Source organism: Phyllostomus hastatus, unplaced genomic scaffold (assembly GCF_019186645.2).
Source record: "Phyllostomus hastatus isolate PE091 unplaced genomic scaffold, TTU_PhHast_1.1 phas_scaffold_345, whole genome shotgun sequence".
In the NCBI taxonomy this organism is placed as follows: domain Eukaryota; kingdom Metazoa; phylum Chordata; class Mammalia; order Chiroptera; family Phyllostomidae; genus Phyllostomus; species Phyllostomus hastatus.
In genome coordinates this window covers 15,306,451-15,323,839 of record NW_025334024.1, presented here as the reverse complement: position 1 = coordinate 15,323,839, position 17,389 = coordinate 15,306,451, and the positions used below count along the sequence as shown (strand labels likewise).

General features: G+C 40.1%; 1 pseudogene; it reads right to left on the bottom strand.

Annotated features, from left to right (window-relative positions):
* Positions 1 to 11,715, bottom strand: part of LOC123806124 — a 133,080-nt pseudogene extending 121,365 nt beyond the window's left edge.
* Positions 11,716 to 17,389: the final 5,674 nt, after the last annotated feature.

The window sequence follows — 17,389 nt, the reverse complement described above, 5'->3', positions numbered from 1 at the left end:
GAGTGGTGATGAGGACCAGTTTCACCACCTGGAGCAACACGAGCATAACGTCAGTCCACAGTCCTATTGGTCCCAGTGTTCCTCTTTCAATAACAAATATCTTATAATGCTCTCTTTAATCTCCTGACTTTAAAAAGATCAAAAAACTATAGTACATTTACACAGTGGAATTCTATGCAGCAGAAAGAAAGAAGGAGCTCCTACCCTTTGCAACAGCTTCGATGGAGCTGGAAAGCATTATGCTAAGCAAAATAAGCCAGGCAGTGAAAGACAAATACCATATGATCTCATCTTTAACAGGAACCTAATCAACAAAACAAAGAAACAAGCAAAATATAACCAAAGACACTGAAATACAGGACAGGCTGACAGTGACCAGAGGGGAGAGAAGAGGGAATTTCAGGGGAGAATAGGAAGGGTTTACAGGAACAAATTTAAAGGACACATGGACAAAAACTAGGGGGAGGGTAGTAATGGGAGGGAAGTGGGGAGGGTTGGGTGGGTGGGCTGTACTGGGAGTAAAAGGGAGAAAACTGTGCTTGAACAATGATTAAAATAAAAAAATCAATAAAATATCCCAACAGTAATGTAAAACAAATTTGAAAGGAAAATAATTTATAATAAAATATACTTTGAATATTGAATATGAAAATAATTGGGGCAACCACACTAGAAAACATAACGAGGGAGTCAAATCAACACATCTTTGTGTAGGTTCACCATGGGTCAGCAACAAATGCAGATTGATAGAAATGTGTTATATTGATGACTTGGTTTCATTAAGTGGCTTAGTCATGACTTTCTTTTCTTTTTTTTTAAATTCTCACCCAAGAACACCTTTTCGTTGCTTTTAGCTTTTAGCAAGAAAGGAAGGGAGAGAGAAAAACATCCATGTGAGAAAGAAGCACCAATTGGTTGCCTTCCACATGTGCTTGGACTGGGGCTTGAATCTGCAAACTACGTATATGTCCTGACCGGGTATCAAACCCACAACCCTTCAGTTACAGGACAATGCTCCAGCCAACTGAGCCACACTGGCCAGGGCCGTCATGACATTCTTGCATGGGGAGCAACTGTTGATCGAGTTGCAAAAATAGCGTTTCATTATCCCTTGACATACCTAGCAGTTTTTCATTTCTGAAAAATTCACTTATATTAACATTGAATGGTAGATAGTTTTTTTTCTTTAAATATGTGACAATATTTATATTCTAGGCTCAGATAATGACTTAAAAATTTTTATTGTTTATACTATTACAGTTGTCCCAATTTTTCCCTCTTTGTCCCCCTCCCCCCAGCCTTCCCTTCCCACAATCAATCCCACCTTTGTTCACATCCATGTATTATGCAAATATGTTCTTTGTCTAATCCCTTCACCTTTTTCAGCCAGTCCCACCCTCTCCCCTTCCCTCTTACAGCTATCATTCTATTTTCTGTTTAGGCTCAGATAACGATTAAGAAGCTTTTACCTTTGAAAATATCCTGTAGGATGTTGGGAAGTCATGCAGGAGGTGAGTGGGACAATTCTTCATTGTGAGAGATTGTTTTGGGTCATGCTGTGTGTTAAACATTCCTGGATGTCCACTAAATATCAGTAGTGTCCCCAACACTACTGTGACAATCAAAACTTCCCCCATGAAGTTACAAATTAGAGAACCACTATGGAAGATGGTGGACTCTTAGGGGACACAAGTCTATAGATGCTAATGCCTCAATATTAAAAAATGAAGTCTCTGTGATATTAAATTCAAGCATAAACTATACCATTGTAGGCTGTACCTTGATATGTTTTTACATACAATGGTGAAAGTTCATCATCATAAGATTTCAGTAGGAGTTCTTAAATTTTAACTTTCTAGTCCTCTCAGAAGGAACTTTGTGAAGGAATTTAAAGAACACAGTAGTCTCCCCTTATTCTGAGGGAAGATGTTCCAAGACCCCCAGTGCATGCCTGAAACCATGGATAGTACCTATGTATATGATTTTTTTCTATACATACATTCCTACAATAAAGTTTAATTTATAAATTAGACACAGGAAGAGATCAATAATGGTAACTAATAATGAAATAGAACAATTATAACAAGATACTTTAGTAAAAGTTATGTGAATGTGGTCTCATTCTCTCCCTTTCTGATAACTCATCTGATAACCCAGATGGCTACTAAGGACTAATAGGACAGGAGAGTATACAGCATGGAGATGCTGGACAAAGGGACGGGCAATTCTTGTCCTGGGCTGGACAGATTGGGACAGTGTGAGGCTGCATCATGCTACTCAAAACAGCTCACAGTATAAAACTTACAAGTTATTTCTAGAATATTCCATTAAATATTTTCAGACCGTGGTTGACCACGGGTAACTGAAACTGTAGAAATTGAAACTGCTAATAAGGGGTTTTTCCCTCCTCCTATAAACTGCCCTAAAGTAGGCTTCAGGAATGTCTAAAATGTGCTCTTGTAGAACATTTGGGCTCTTGATTCTCTTACATGCTTTGCCTGTTAAAAGCTTTATCATGCACCATGTACTACTTGTTAATTTCCCCCTCTCTGAATTGAATTCTATATTTTAATCTATGTTCAAGCTCTTTGTAGAAAAAAATAGTTTGTAACCATGTTTTGACAGCAGTAAGACAGACTGTAACTTGGAAGTGGAGATATTATGGTCTTTTGTAATTGTGCTTAATCACAATATATTTCAACAAAAGGAGAGTTTAGAAGGAGGAAAAAATGAGGAAAGAGTAAGATAATGGAGGCGTCATAGAGCTATGTGTGTTTTGCCCCAGAGGTCATTTGGTTGGTGGGTCCCAAGTTTTGATGGAGTGCTTGGCATGTCTTTAGGGTAGATGCAGGTTGTGATGAGCCACCGAAATTTTCTGGTCCCCTTTAACAGTTCAGTGACCTTCTTCAGAAGACTGGCCTTGGCCAAGCAGAATTGCTTTGCCAGGAAGTTCTGAGAACTTTACCTTTGAACCTACAGCCCTTGGTGTCCTAAAGTCAATAACTGCCTTTGGTTAAGGGTGATAAAAGCCTTGTTCCCTTTCTCCAGGGCAGGATGGATTCTGCCAGGCAATCTATGCCCCACAGCTCCCCATGGAATTGGAATGAAGCTAGACTCTACCTGAAACTACGTTCTTGCTCCCTCCTTCCCTGTCCCATCCTACTACCATCACTCCCCTTCTCTTGAGAGCCCTCACTGAAGAGTTTGTGCACATGGTAACCCATGTGTTCATCTCAAGACTGTTTCTGTGGACCAGACCTGAGACAGACCCAGTTTTCAGGAGTAAATCATGTTGATTGCTAACCAGATTCCAGCAAGGGTTGTTTTAAAAAATAATGACCATTTTTATTGAATATTTTCTCTGTCTATAGCACTGTACAAAGCACTTTATATATACTCTCTTTAACTCACTCTAAAAATATTTTATAGTTGAGGAAACTGGACTTAGAAGTGTTGTCTAACTTGTCCAGCAGTGTGCAGGTTAGTAATTGAAGGTGATGGGATTTGGCTTCAAAAACTGAGCCATGTTATTCTGCCTTCCTAGTTATTAATCACTGAAATGGTGAGCTCTCAGGAAAGGGAGCCATGATTTTCAAGAGTCAGCATGGTTTACTTGAAAGAAGTCTTGCCAAATTAATTGTATTTCTTTTTTTTTTAATGTGTTATATTGGTGAATGAAGAGAACATCCTGGAATTTAGGAAGTGGTTGATAAAGCTTCTCATATATCTTTGAAGACAAAATGGAGAAATATAGACTGACTGGTGGAACATTATTAGTTGAATAACCACTCTCAGCAAGTTCTATTAACCAGAGAAAATTACCCTTATTTTATAACACTCCCAAACTGGAGACCCTGTTATCTTTTTTAAATTTTAAGTCAATAATTTAGATGACAACCAAGAAACTGTACTTTTTCAGTATATAAACTGGGAGAGGACTAATAAATACATTGATTATCAGAGCCAGTGTTCAGTGGGGTATAATATAGGAAGCACTGTTCTAAAGGATTTGCCAGTTCTTATATTGATCCATTAGAGATCAAGTGTCAAGTATCATTGTAGTTTCATAATAGCTTTTTGCTTGTGCTCAGGCTTGAGCACAGACATGGTATAAAAAGTAAGACAGGAAGTACAGAATGGCTGAGTGACTCTGACAGAGTCTACTTTCTCCTGGCCATCATTGGTCCTGCCTTAGACACAATCGTCCATGTTCCCTCAGCTCTGAGATTAGGACCCATTCCAACTGGTATTTAGGGAGATGTTGCCCCCACTGAAATAATCCTATGTCCAGACTAGATTTGGTATAAAGGCTATAGAAACAAAATTTGTTTACTATTCCTCTGAGTTGTACTAGTGTTACTAATGAAAAATATTTATCAAATACTATATGCTAGATGCATTATTAGATACTTCATATACATTGTCTAATTTAATATTCACAACAATCCTGAAAGCTGGCTTTTATTAGTCCCATGCGACTTATGAGTAAACTGAGGACTCAGGAGGCTAACTAACTTGCTTGAAGGTCACTCTGTTACCAAGGTAGATACAGGATTTCACTCTATCTGACTCCATTCACACTCCGAATAGATAGCTCCTCAACTCACCACAGTGGATGATTCTATCTGGCCCAAGACAAGTCTACAGATGCTTTCTAAGAGAGGCTTTTCCACCAAGGCTCTGACAAGAATGCTTTTTCCAGGAACCAGTCAGATCCCTCTTTGGCACAGGTTTTGAAGTGTGACGCTAACATTCCAAGGTCAGGGAGCAGTATCATCTGTAAGGGCTTTTAAAGCCCTAGAATCTTTGAGAACCAAAGAGACAGTGTGACCTACAATGGAAAAAAGGAGAGAGGGGGAGGGAGAGACCTTTTAAAAAACATTTGAAAATTAAAAAATCACTTGGCTGGAAGTTTCAACTAAGTGTTAAGGTCCAAAAAACTAGTGATGGCCTATCCTTCGTGGCTGAATTTGTCTTTTATTTTTATTAAAAGTGCATCTTTGAAAGTGCCCCATTCTGGAAAACTTGTTAGTTTTCTTGCCAGGTTGAAAGTTTCACTTCTGTGGACAAGAAGCCCCATCTTCCACTGTAGGAATGTCACATATTTTCTCTTGCACAAATAGGTAGCAAGAGGGCGCCCAGACATTTGGCTTACTGCTGAGGAATCTGTGCTTATTCATGCATATTTACAAGGTAATTAGTTGTCCATTCATTCATTAGCGTGTTTATAGGGCCACTGGCAAAGCCTCTCAATTGCAGCTTGGAGAAAAGAGACAGCCAAGGCAGGCCTCCGGGGAACACTCGGGTTAAACAGAGTCACAGCTGGATTTAGTGGAATCCACCAGTCCTGACACCAGAACTAGTTTAGTAACTCAAATGTGACTTGTCAATCACCCTGAAATGAGGCATTGAATTGGCTCATTCATGTTTCCCCTTCAGAAATCAAGCAGACACTCGGAAGATAGAAGTTTCCTTTTTTAAAAGCCTTTTACGTCCAGGCAGAAATTTCAATATTTTTAAAAAGTTACTCTTATTCAAATTGAGATATAATTTGCATATACTCAAATTAATTTTTGATGTACAGGTCCATGAATGTTGGTAAAGCACGTATATAGCCATGTAACTAACACCACAATCAAGGTACAATGTGTTTTAAAAATAAAGAGTTTTTACATTTTATCTTTATCAGTTAACTAGATCTAAAGTAGACATGCCTTAACTTCATGGATCGGGTAAAGACTGTTTTCAGAGAGGAAGTTCTGTTGGGGGAAGGTTTTGATTCATGACAACACAGGGGTTGCTGGAGATGTTTTGGGGGAAATCCCGATAAAGCCAGCATGCCTCAATAAAGTGATACACATCAGAAGGGAGTAAACAGTTCTGGCAACTCAGAATTGATTTAGGGTGAGTTATCTAGTTTTCTAAAGCATTATATATTTTGTTTATAAATGAAGATAATGTTTCCTGTTGATGTGGTTTGATGTGAGTTAATATCATTCCTGTGACCAACTGAATAGCTGGGTGTAGGCCTCTATGTATTTAAAACGAGCTCCCTAACCACTTCAGGCTGGACCCACATGGAAGGAGATGCTCCTTGCACAAGCTGCTTTGCATTCCCTACATGCCCTCCTGGATATCAAAGGGAGGCAGTTTGTAGAACCTGTGTTTTTGAAAATCTGTCCCTACATTAGATCTGAGAGAAAAAAATGCCTAGCTCTTCAAATCATCTTCGCCCTTTCAAATAAATCTCCTCTGAATCTTTGTTTTTCCCAGTTCCAGGTCCTCTGTGTGCATGCTTCCTGTAGTTGTGTGCGTGTTTCAATATTTAGTTCCTTCAGTCATTTTTAAATGACTTTCAACTCACCTCCAGTAAACCTTCACCCAAACTATTCTCTTGGAAGAGTAGAGCCTATCAGTGCATGGCTACTTTAAAAAAGAGGAGTTCCTATTGTCCCTCACTTCTTCAGTTCTTGCGTATTCCAATAGCCTTTTACTTATTTTCCCATTGCCCACACAGATGCAGCCTAGTGTGGAGTTAAGTCTTCCATTTTTAGAATTGGACTGCCATCCCTCCCTTCCTCCCTTTCTCCCTCCTTTCCTCCCTCCCTCCCTCAGACATGTTTTTAGTCTCAGTTTCCTCATCTGTAAACTGGGGTGATAATGCCTCATAGACCGTTATGAGGATTAAATGATAAAATGTGTATTATAGCATTTAGAGTAGTTACCATCACCTACGAAGGCTCCATTATATTAGCCTTCCACATTTTCATTATTTTTATGACCTCTTTTCTCCTTCCTTCTCTCATGTTCCATTCACAAAAGCAGGGCCATACTTTCTCATTTGGGACTTGCTCCCAAACTTACCTTCAATCAAGTCTAAGTGTTGATAGTAAAGCTGCTATTCTGCCTAACCCTCCTCCTCACACTCACATCATCAGGACTGATGTGACTGAGTTTCACCATGTTTTATGGCTCTCCTTTCTATTTGTGGTTTGTTCATTTTCCCCCTTTCTTGTGGCTGCCATTTAGTTTCTGCATTCGCATAGATGTCCATTCTGCCTGAACATGTATTCAGCAGTATGATTCTGATTGTGCAGGTAATGTTGCACTTTTCAAGGGTTTGTGGGCTATGTAGCCAGGCTGGACAGGCTGCAGCAGCCTTTCAGCAAAGGATGGTTTATGCATTTTTAAATGGTTGAAAAAATAAAAAGAAAAATATTTCCTAACACATGAAGATTATGTCAAATTCAAATTTCAGTGTCCATGAAGTTTTATTGGAGCACAGCCACACCCTTTTGTTTATGAATTGCTGTCACACTACAATGGCAGGGTTAAATAGCTGCAACAGAGACAGAGTGGCCTGAAAAGCCTAACACATTTATTGTCTAGCTCTTCACAGGAAATGTTTGCTAACTCCTGACTTGGAGTCTTGTTCTACATAAATTCACTGATGAAAATAAAAGAGTATCCTGATGTAAGAAGTAGAAGTATGAAAGCTGGTTATTTTAAGGAGAATTGTCTTTGAGTAACTGCGGTCTCCGATTTTCAGTACTTCCTGTTCCTTACCTGATGCATTTAGTATATTTGATGGGGTGTGTGTTAAGTCAGTTTGCATAAAACTTCTGTGTCAAGTCAATTTCTCGATTCTCTGCCTGGCAGTAAAACCAGATCCTGTCATCCTAGAGTTCAGGATTTCACGGGACACAATCCCTTCCCTAAACGGCAAAGGCTTTGTTTCTTTGTGAACTACCATAGCTCTTCTTAAATTTCTTTTATTGATGTTCAGAACTGGGCCTTGTGTGCCGAATATCTTCACACGTTTTAAACCAGTGCAACTTCAGGCTTCTCAGCTGTGCACACGGAAGGAGTGTATGCATTGTCTTTCTATTGGGGTGATTGACTTGTTCTTTAAATAAAACTGCAGCCTTTGTTCTCAATTCCGCACTAACTGCCATCTTAAAATTGTTTGTTCTTGTCTAAAATAACTTCAGTGTTGCAGGTTATTCTTCAGTCTTGCAAGCAATTAAGAACAATGTTTACAATGTAAATTGACACCTATTCTGGAAAAAACCTGCAAAAACAAAGAAGGAAATCTAAATAACAAAATGAGGAGAAAAGAAATTGGGCAGGCCTTTATTTTGTACATAATGCACTCCTGAAAACTTGTCTAACAGTTGAACAATTGATTCCTGTGTTGTATAGTGGGAATTCCATTTGCAGAGAATTTTAAAAAAGTTGCAAAAGGCCTAATTCTGATATGGGCAGACTTTGTCTTCCTTGGGTCATGAGAACTGAGGCATGAGCCGTGGTTGTGTGTAGGGAAGCGGCAGCTCATGCTGATTTTAGGAAGTCAAGCCAGGCATCCACCCTGACAATGACTGTTGGTTAGGTAGCCCCCTAATCTGGAACTTCTACATATGTGTTAGATCCCTAGAATAAAAGTGGGGGCAAGGATGGGTTTTCCTTCCTTAATTTTCCTTCCATATTACTAGTATCATGGAGTTTTGATTCTTGATACTCTTCTGTACACACACATACACTCACACTTACATGCTCACACACACACACTAACACACACTAAGCTATTACCTGACGTCTTCCCAAAGGGAGAACCATGGTGAGGTAGGAGGGGACAGATGTTGACACAGCTATGGGACACAGGCTAGAGACTACACCCCTAGCAAAGTAACTGACTCTAAGTGTCCAGCTTCTGGCTATGTGTGGTCTACCTGCTTGAGTCAGCCCATTGCAACAATAGCTCTTGGAGCCTAAGGTTAGAAGGATGGTTCCTTCCCACAGGGTCCTGTGTAGGCACTGGGAGCTCTCCAAGGACCTGCCCTTCATCAGCCACCTTTTCCCTTGGTGCCAATAGGTATCAGGCATTGCCATTTGGGGATGACTTCAATCATATAAATTATAAAAGTTCTTGAAGCTAGGTTACACAGTTACATGCTATATACCAATGTGCTAAAAAAAATGTAATTTTTCAATGTTTCATAACAGATTACTCGTCCCTGGTAGTTTCTACTCTGCTGAGTATCAAGAAAAAATAAAATTTTATTTGATACAATAATTTAAATAGCTTCTTAGGTAAAAGTCTGTTTGGATAAAGATTTAATCTTTCAGATTTCTCCCTCTGCTTCTTCTGTTTTGTTGTTGTTCACCAGAAAAGTTGTGGACAGGAGAGGAATCTCATCTCATGGTGAGGGGTTGACTGTGGCTCATGCATGCAGGTCTCTGGCTATGCAGGTCTTCTGGCTATGTGTGGTCTACCTGCTCGAGTCAGCCCACTGCTCACTGCCCACTGAACTCTCTTGTGGCCATAGGCATGTCCTGAATCTGGTTGTGAGGTTCTGGAATGGTGCTGAAGTTTACAGCTCTGAAATCATGGTGCCTTCTATCTCAGCTTGGTCCCTGCCAATTCAGTCCCTCTTTAGCCCTGAACCTGAGTCTTTCCCATGATTCCTGGTCTGGGACATTTCCCCTGGAGTCCATGACTGTCAGGATCACTCAGTCCCTGCTGTGAGCATCCCTCCCTTATAAGTCTATCAGATATCTTCTGGGTCCCTTACAGACACTTGCCCTGTGACATAAAGGGGATGCTGGAAAGCTTTCCTTACTTCTCTGTTGCCACGCCCCCCAACTTTACTATGCTAGGGATACCCCAGGTTGGTATGGGTTGAGGGGAGCCAACCTCTAATACAGAGCCTAGCAGGAAGGAAGCTCTTTCTCTGCTTTGTTTTTTCCCATAAGTGTATTTCACATGCCCACCCTTATCCAGGACCCCAGTCTAGAGAATAGAGTTAGTACATGCATTTTTTCCCATCTTCTTTCATATTGCTTGACTTGGTGTCCTGCCATTTCCCCTGGAGTGGAAGGAATAAGCTTTCTTCTTCTTCTTCCTGTTTGATGGAGTATTTTCCTTCATGCAACCTCCTCCTTCTCAAGCTGGTACTCCCTTACCCCATCCCATCCCCACTCCCTGGAGTTAGAAGAGTGAAGTGGCTACTAAGAGACATGATTTATGGGAAGAAAGAATGTAAATCATATCAGTTTACTACTTTCAAAATGTTCTCTTGGTTTTACCTCAATTTATGGTATGAAAAGCAGTTTCAAGGTGCATTGTATAATGGGGTACAGCTCAGGGTATATGGGGATTTACACAGAATGGTTGAGAGCTGTACTGTTCTGCACCCTGTAGGCTTATTAGGTGCTGAGACTGCAAATGCATCTGTCCTTGAATGTGCTGTAGAGCCCAAGCACTCTGAAACACAGGGAACATTAAACTCTCCATTGTCTGATGATGATACTAGAAGGTTTCTACATCACAGGAAATTTTTGTTGTTATTGGAAAAAAAAAAAGCCTGCCAATTCCTGGGTATCAGGCCAGGGAAAATATATTGTGTAACCAAGTGAAATTGGGTTGGAATAAAAACCCATGTCATTCTTAAAGGTAAATAGTCACATGGCTTACAGCTGAGTAATATATATGGACTATTTGAGGGGCAGCCCCTCTGCCTTTCTTTCATGTGTTGGTGGTGGGGGCTTTTGGGGTTGGGGAAGTGTGACTTTTAGTGGAAAGAAGACATGAGTGGACTCTTGTTTCCTCCTCCATTTTCTCCTCTTTTCTGGTTCCCTTCTCACCATTTCCATTCCTACCCTTGGAGCCCTGCCAATAGCATTATTATGGCATTAGGATTATATATTCCCTCATTCATTCAGCATATTTTGAGTGTTTGCTCTGTGCCACATACTGGGATGTGTGGTAGAGGGACAAAAATTAAATCCCTGTTCTACTCAGATGCTTGCTTGGACAAACTAACTGATTTGTGCGAGATGGGATTTGAGGTAGTATCTGCTCTGTGCCAGATAACATGGGAAGAAAACTCTTTGAGAATGGAGAAGGGTTGAAAGGCCTATGAAAATTGGGAATGGGGAAGAGAAGGAATGAGAAATTGTTGCTAGCAAGACTAGCAAGAAGTGCTTGGGGCATGGAGCGTCTTCTCAGAGGTTGGTTTGGACCACAGTTCCCACAGTTAGGATTAGGGTGCTGGGGATGGCTAAAATCATGAACCCACTTACTGTATTAGAAGACAATCAGCATGATTCCTTGAGACTAGCTCACTATGGGAGAGTAGTAAAGTTCACTGGTGCTAATGGGCCATTTCAGTGCTGTGTGCATGCTTTTTTCTTTTCTTGACTCAGAGATGTTAAGAGAGCTTTAATCCTGTGAATTTATTGTGATGGACTCAAGACAACTTCACAAGGATGAACATTAAAAATGCCTTTGAACATTTTATTCTATTCAACTGTACATATGCATTCTATTCAAGACTGGTTTTTTCATTAATAGTGATTTCTTTGGTAGAGACATACAGGATTACCTTCCAACCTGTCCACATCTCAATACTGATGTCTCCTGAAAGATTCCTAAAATGTACCCAAAATACTCCAAAGTGTATTTTCAATTCATTGTCCATGCAAACCTAACTTTTTAATGCTTTTGTAAAGTGAAGCCAATATACCCTACACCAGGCACCTCAGCATAGGAAGCTACAGGTGTCTACTGACATTAGCAGTGATTGTCTGTTAGTAACAATGTCATACATGTCTGTTCCCAATTGGGTTTTGTTCTGGTATCTTCCTTACCTGTTTCTGAGATCCTGATCCTTCCTTGGTCTTCCAACCTTGGTATTTGAGCTTTAGATTTTCCATATGGACTTTGACCTGAGCTGCTCTTTCAGATCAATGAATCATTGATCTTGCTAAACCTCTGGCTTCAGAGCTTCAATCCATTCCTGACCTGCTAGCATACAACACACATGTATACACACATAAATGCACACTAACACCCACAGACACATACCATATATCACATACACTCGTGTGCACATCCAGTAGTAGAAGTTGACCTGAAGGACCTTTCTAAAACACACATGTTGCTCTTGCCTTCCATCTGTACAGCTTGATATTTGGAAATTACTCCTTCAATCAGACTAGAAAAGACCCCTTGTTGTTGATATCTGACACCCAAATGAAAGAACTTTTTAAGCGTCACTTTATACTTTGCAAAACTCTTTCAGATTTATTATGTCTCATAGCTATTCAGAAGATACATAAGGATTCAATGGGGTTGTCTGAGCTGTGGACCTTAATCAAGCCTCAGGTAGCTGGCTTTCACTTGGTGTAAATTAAATAGGCAACGTGCATTTTTTTTTGAGGTGGCAACAGGGGCCATTTTCTCTATTTGTCCATATACCTAATTTTATTGGAATCCCTGAAAAGTGACAGAAGATATGCTTAGATAAAAATATTTCATCAGTCTTTTTTTTTCAAGAGAACAGACAAAACTGCACAACCAAGGGAAGGCATATACTTGTATTTGCTACAGGTCTGGCCAGATCAACCCCAGATAGGAAAAGCAAGGTATAGGTCCTAATGGAAGAAAGGATTTCTGGGTCAATTTTGGAGTAGTAGATACATTAGTAACTTGCCAAATTTAGTTGAACTCTGACAACCTTCAAATATTTTGAGTGTAACAAACACTTAGTGTAGAGTGGTCAACTTGAAATGGAGACCTGGAAATGCTAAGTAACTGAGCATGTCATATCCAAGTGTATGTGGCAGTGACATTGGGACTTGATGGGCAATCTTCTATCCCTACACCATTCATGAAAGAGAAACAAACTTTTCTTTCAGAGAGAGAGTGCAAAAACAGAAATATAATTAAGCTGATATGTACATGTTTCTCAGAATTCTTGTGCTCATAGTGACTCTAGAGCATGGGCATGGAGAGATGTTTGAGGAAAGTTGAAAAGATTTGAAAAGCATAACACCCTTAAAGGATATCAAGTGGTTTGTGTCTTTGCCATAGCTTTTCTGTTTTTCAGCAATTTCAGGGTTTTATGTAAGCATATGAATGAGTTGCGGGCATGGAAGATCACAACCTATTAGCCAAAAGGCAATCATCATGGTGTTTGGTGAAACTTACAGAGTTAAAATTGAATAGAAGTTAGTTGTATGGGGCATATTATATCAAACATGTTGAGCTTGATCAAACAACCAATCCAAAGAGATAATAAACACAAGTTTAGTTCTAACTCATGCTTGCTCATTGTCTTAGCTCAGGCTGGTACAACAAAATTAACATAGACAGTGTGACTTAAACAACAAGAATTAATTTTCTCAGTTCTGGAGGTCAGAAGTCCATGATCAAGGTGTCAGCATGGTTGGGCTCTGGTGAGGTCCCTTGGTTTGCAAACAGCCATCTCCTTACTGGATCCTCACATGGAAGAAAGAGATTACTTCTCTTATGTCTTTCCTTAAAAGGGCCTGATTCCATTCATAAAGGCTCCAACCTTGTGACTTAATTGCCTCCTAAAGGCCAGACTATCACATTGAGGAGTAGGGTTTCAATATATGGACTTGTGGGAAGTCCATAGCACTCATGCAGTCCACCATCACATGTGAACAATGGGCTTCCTTCTGTTCATTGTTGTTGTTCCTACACCTGATCTGTCCACCTTGACATGGACTTCAGCAATACCCCAGACAGGGAAGAGAATGACTGAGTTGAGCCATGAATGCTTCAAATATTTATTTCAATGTGATCAGTCAGTGCCGGACACACTTAAAAGCAAATGGCATGGCCACAGCAGTGTTCAAGTAGATGGAGAAAAGTGATCTTGCCACACTGCCTAGAATACTGCATGTTTGTCAATAGCTCTGGTGACTACCACAGTTACACCTGAAGTTTGCTATTCTCCCTTGCCTTAAGAGTATTATCTTCTCAAATCCTAAATTTATCCCGTTTTTTTAAGATTTTATTTATTTATTTTTAGAGAGGAAAGGGAGGGAGAAAGAGAGAGAGAAACATCAATGTATGGTTGCTGGGGGTCATGGCCTGCAACCCAGACATGTACCCTGACTGGGAATCGAACCTGTGACACTTTGGTTCGCAGCTCGAGCTCAATCCACTGAGCTATACCAGCCAGGAATTTATCCCGTTTAAAGTATCTTCTCTCCCCGTCCCCTGCTCCCCTGCCCCAAGAATGAACATGTTAAATAACCTCTTTCTGTATTTGGAAATATCACTTTAAATTGATTCAGCCTAGAAATATTTGTTGTTGTTTTTTTCTGATGTAGGCCTTATATTAAATGCTGTCATCCAGTTGCTTACTGCCTCATGGGTTGACAAACATGACAGACAAACCCTTGCAGTATAAAAAGATGACTCTTCCTCTGCAGATGGGTTTAATGTGGATTGAGTGTAGTGGAGAAGTGCTCCTAATTCTGCTTGGGGACACTCAAGACAATTTACTGATACTGCAAGAAAGTTCCTTATGCTATACTTTACATCTCTCCCCTATTGTTGTGTTCTGAAAATTATCATTTTGAAGTGAAAGCTTTCATGTCCTTGAAATAAATACTATTCTATTTTCCTCCATTTTCTTTTCTATGCAGAGTGAATGTGGTTACTTTCATTTTCATGGATCAATCTTCTTTTCCTTTGTGACCCTTTTGAATCCTACCTCGCTCCCAGTCCAGGTGTAGGAAAAGTGATGCAAGCACAAGAAGTCAGGTGCATTTGGTCAAAGACTAGGCTGACAAGAAAGCACCCTTGACTACTTCAATGGGAAATTAAACATAGTTTTCTTGACAGCCTGGAGTGAATCATCTCTCACACAGCTTAGAACTGAAGCTACATGAAGCTAGAGAGGGTCATCTCTTGATTCTTCTAGTTTCCATTCTAGATCCCTCAGGCAACCCAGGCAAAGGGTTTCATTTCTTGTCTTCATCTCATTGGAATCATTTTGGGGGGAGTATTTTATCTTATGCCTTCTCCTATACTCCAAAAGCTGCTTTAAATATTGCTTTGTTTTTCTTTATTTTTGGTAGCAGGGGAATCATAACATAAAGTTGTACTATTTGCTACCAGAACACCCTTTTCAGTCATTTCTGAGGGCAACGTCCTCCACTGCTCTGCATTTTTATATCTTTCCCCATGCTAAAAAACATTGTGACTTTGGTGGGGGAAGTGTTTCTTCCCCACTCCTCATGTTTCTTCCATGAAAAGAGGTGGTAGCTAGTGCAACTCCTGGCCTTACCGTGACCCCGTGGGCATGGATTTAACTGATTGGTAAATTTGGGGAGAAAGAATGAGGCATCTGCTCTATTCTGTGCTTCTTCCTGTTGAGGCCTGCCTTTCCTCTAAGAGCACTTGGTATGCTCTGACTCTGTGGGGAAAGTCCAATTCTAAATAAATTATTGAAAGAATATATAGAAGCCTATATAAAAACTGATATATACCTATTTTTGAGAACTTGTGACAGTCTAGTTTTGGCAGGAAGTATTTCTATTCCATTATGTTCTCTATGTGTAAGCCTGCATTAGACATTCACTTAGATGATAAATATTAAATTCGGCTGTCAAACAGCTTGCCTTCTTATTTCAAAACTCTCCCACCTGTAGCCTATTAGAAAGGACCTGGCTTAAAATAATTCCATTTATCAGAAGTTAGGTATCAAAATATGATTCTTGAATATATTATATTTTCTTATGTTCATTTTAATTTTCTTCTTTCCCTAGTCTTAAGGAACAGACAACTATGGGCTCTCAATGCCATTTCTTTTTTTTATTTAATCTTTATTGTGTTTTTTCCACTACCATTTAGTCCCCTTATACTCCTCACCCCCTAGCACTAACCACACTGTTGCTCATGTCCATGAATCCTTTTTTGTTTTTGCTCAATCCCTCCATCCCCTCACCATTTCTTAGGCTATTAGGTTACAAAAGTAAGCATAATGGCTTATGTCCAAATAGCCCCGAGTATACTGGACTCTGTAAGGACTGTGGGTAACCTCAGCATATAGCAGAGACCCAGGAGGTTGGCACCATCTGGAATGAAAACAAATGGCTTCAAGAATGCTACAAAAACAGAAGAAACTGTCATCAGGGAGGGTCAGTGCTGGGTAGGTGGAGAAAATGGATGTCCAACTGCTTGTCCCTGTTCCCGAAGAAAGGTCTACAATTAGCAAGCATTCTCCCTGCCTCCCACTTCCCAACCTGTGTCCCCTTGGCCTCCTTTTCTTTCTTCCTCCCCACTCCCCACCTCCTACTGAGGCAAGGAACAATGAGTTGAGAATAATCATTCTTGGTAGGAGAGTTTTATAAGAGAAAGTTGTGGGATTGCCAATTATTTCATTATTAGGTATTAGGTTAACTATCTGAGTAAAGGAGAGAAAGTCAAGGAATGAAATTTCAAGAAGCTGTAGCATTTGTATACAGTGCTACGAAAGCAGTTCCCATTACTGTTAATAGGCATCATGCAGATGAATCTCCGAGTGCTGCACACACTCATCTGCCAAAACCTCACTCTTCCAGCTGTCATTTTGCCCATTCCCATCTGTTTCTTATGCTCTAATAAACGATAGCACTAATTTATTTAGCACCTCTCACCAGAGCCCCCAGGGTTACTCCAGCCCTGCAGAGATTCTCTGCTGATGTGTGATGACCTCAGAGTGGACACATGGCCTGCTGCTTCTGGACCGGCAGTACAGACTCTGATAGTACTTTGCCTTCAGGGATGCTCACCATCAATGGTGTGATTTTTTCATTGCCCTTTTCAATTCCCTTTAGCCTCGAGAATGGAAAATTTGGCCCATTTCTCCAGGGTTGTGAATACCCTGAGAATTGCTTCCCTATAGAGGATCTGGAATGTTTGTAGATATTTATGGTTGCTTTTGAAAATGTTTATTGGCCTACTATTGGGTCTTCTGGAGGTGACTGAAAGATAAGAGAAATACAGAATATTTACATTCTTGAGGGTAATGCCCGTCTCTGAGCTAGTTACTGGTCAGCCAGATGCATAGAGCTGTTTGTTCAGTGCATAGAGATGGTGGATCCGAGAGCAGTGAGTGCAGTTGGCTGTCTTGTCTATGACTAATTTCTTATAGATTGTGAGCCTCTCAGGCTGTATAGTTCTTTTGCATATTGAGTGATTGGGGTCGGGGGCAGAAGGGTATCTTTTGCAATATTTAAAAGAAATTTGGCTTATAGAATTCGGAGTGCAGTGAGACAGTCAATTCAAGAGGTTAAAAACATTCATGTATTTCTTGTGAACTGATGCTTTGAATTAAAAAAATCAGTGAAGTGCAATTTGTTGATGTTGACAATTTGCGAAAGAGAGAAGAGAGGCAAATGCCTAAAGCTTTAAAACTGTGTCAGGGAATCCTAGACATAGGATTTTAAACATAGGAATTGGGAACAAAATTCACGTAATCTTTTTTCATATGGGAGGAATTGGAGAAGTTGAGATTGGTGGGGTTTTACTTCCTATGTACCCACAAGAAAGCTTGTCACTGCTAACCCTTTCCTCTTTTGACAGATT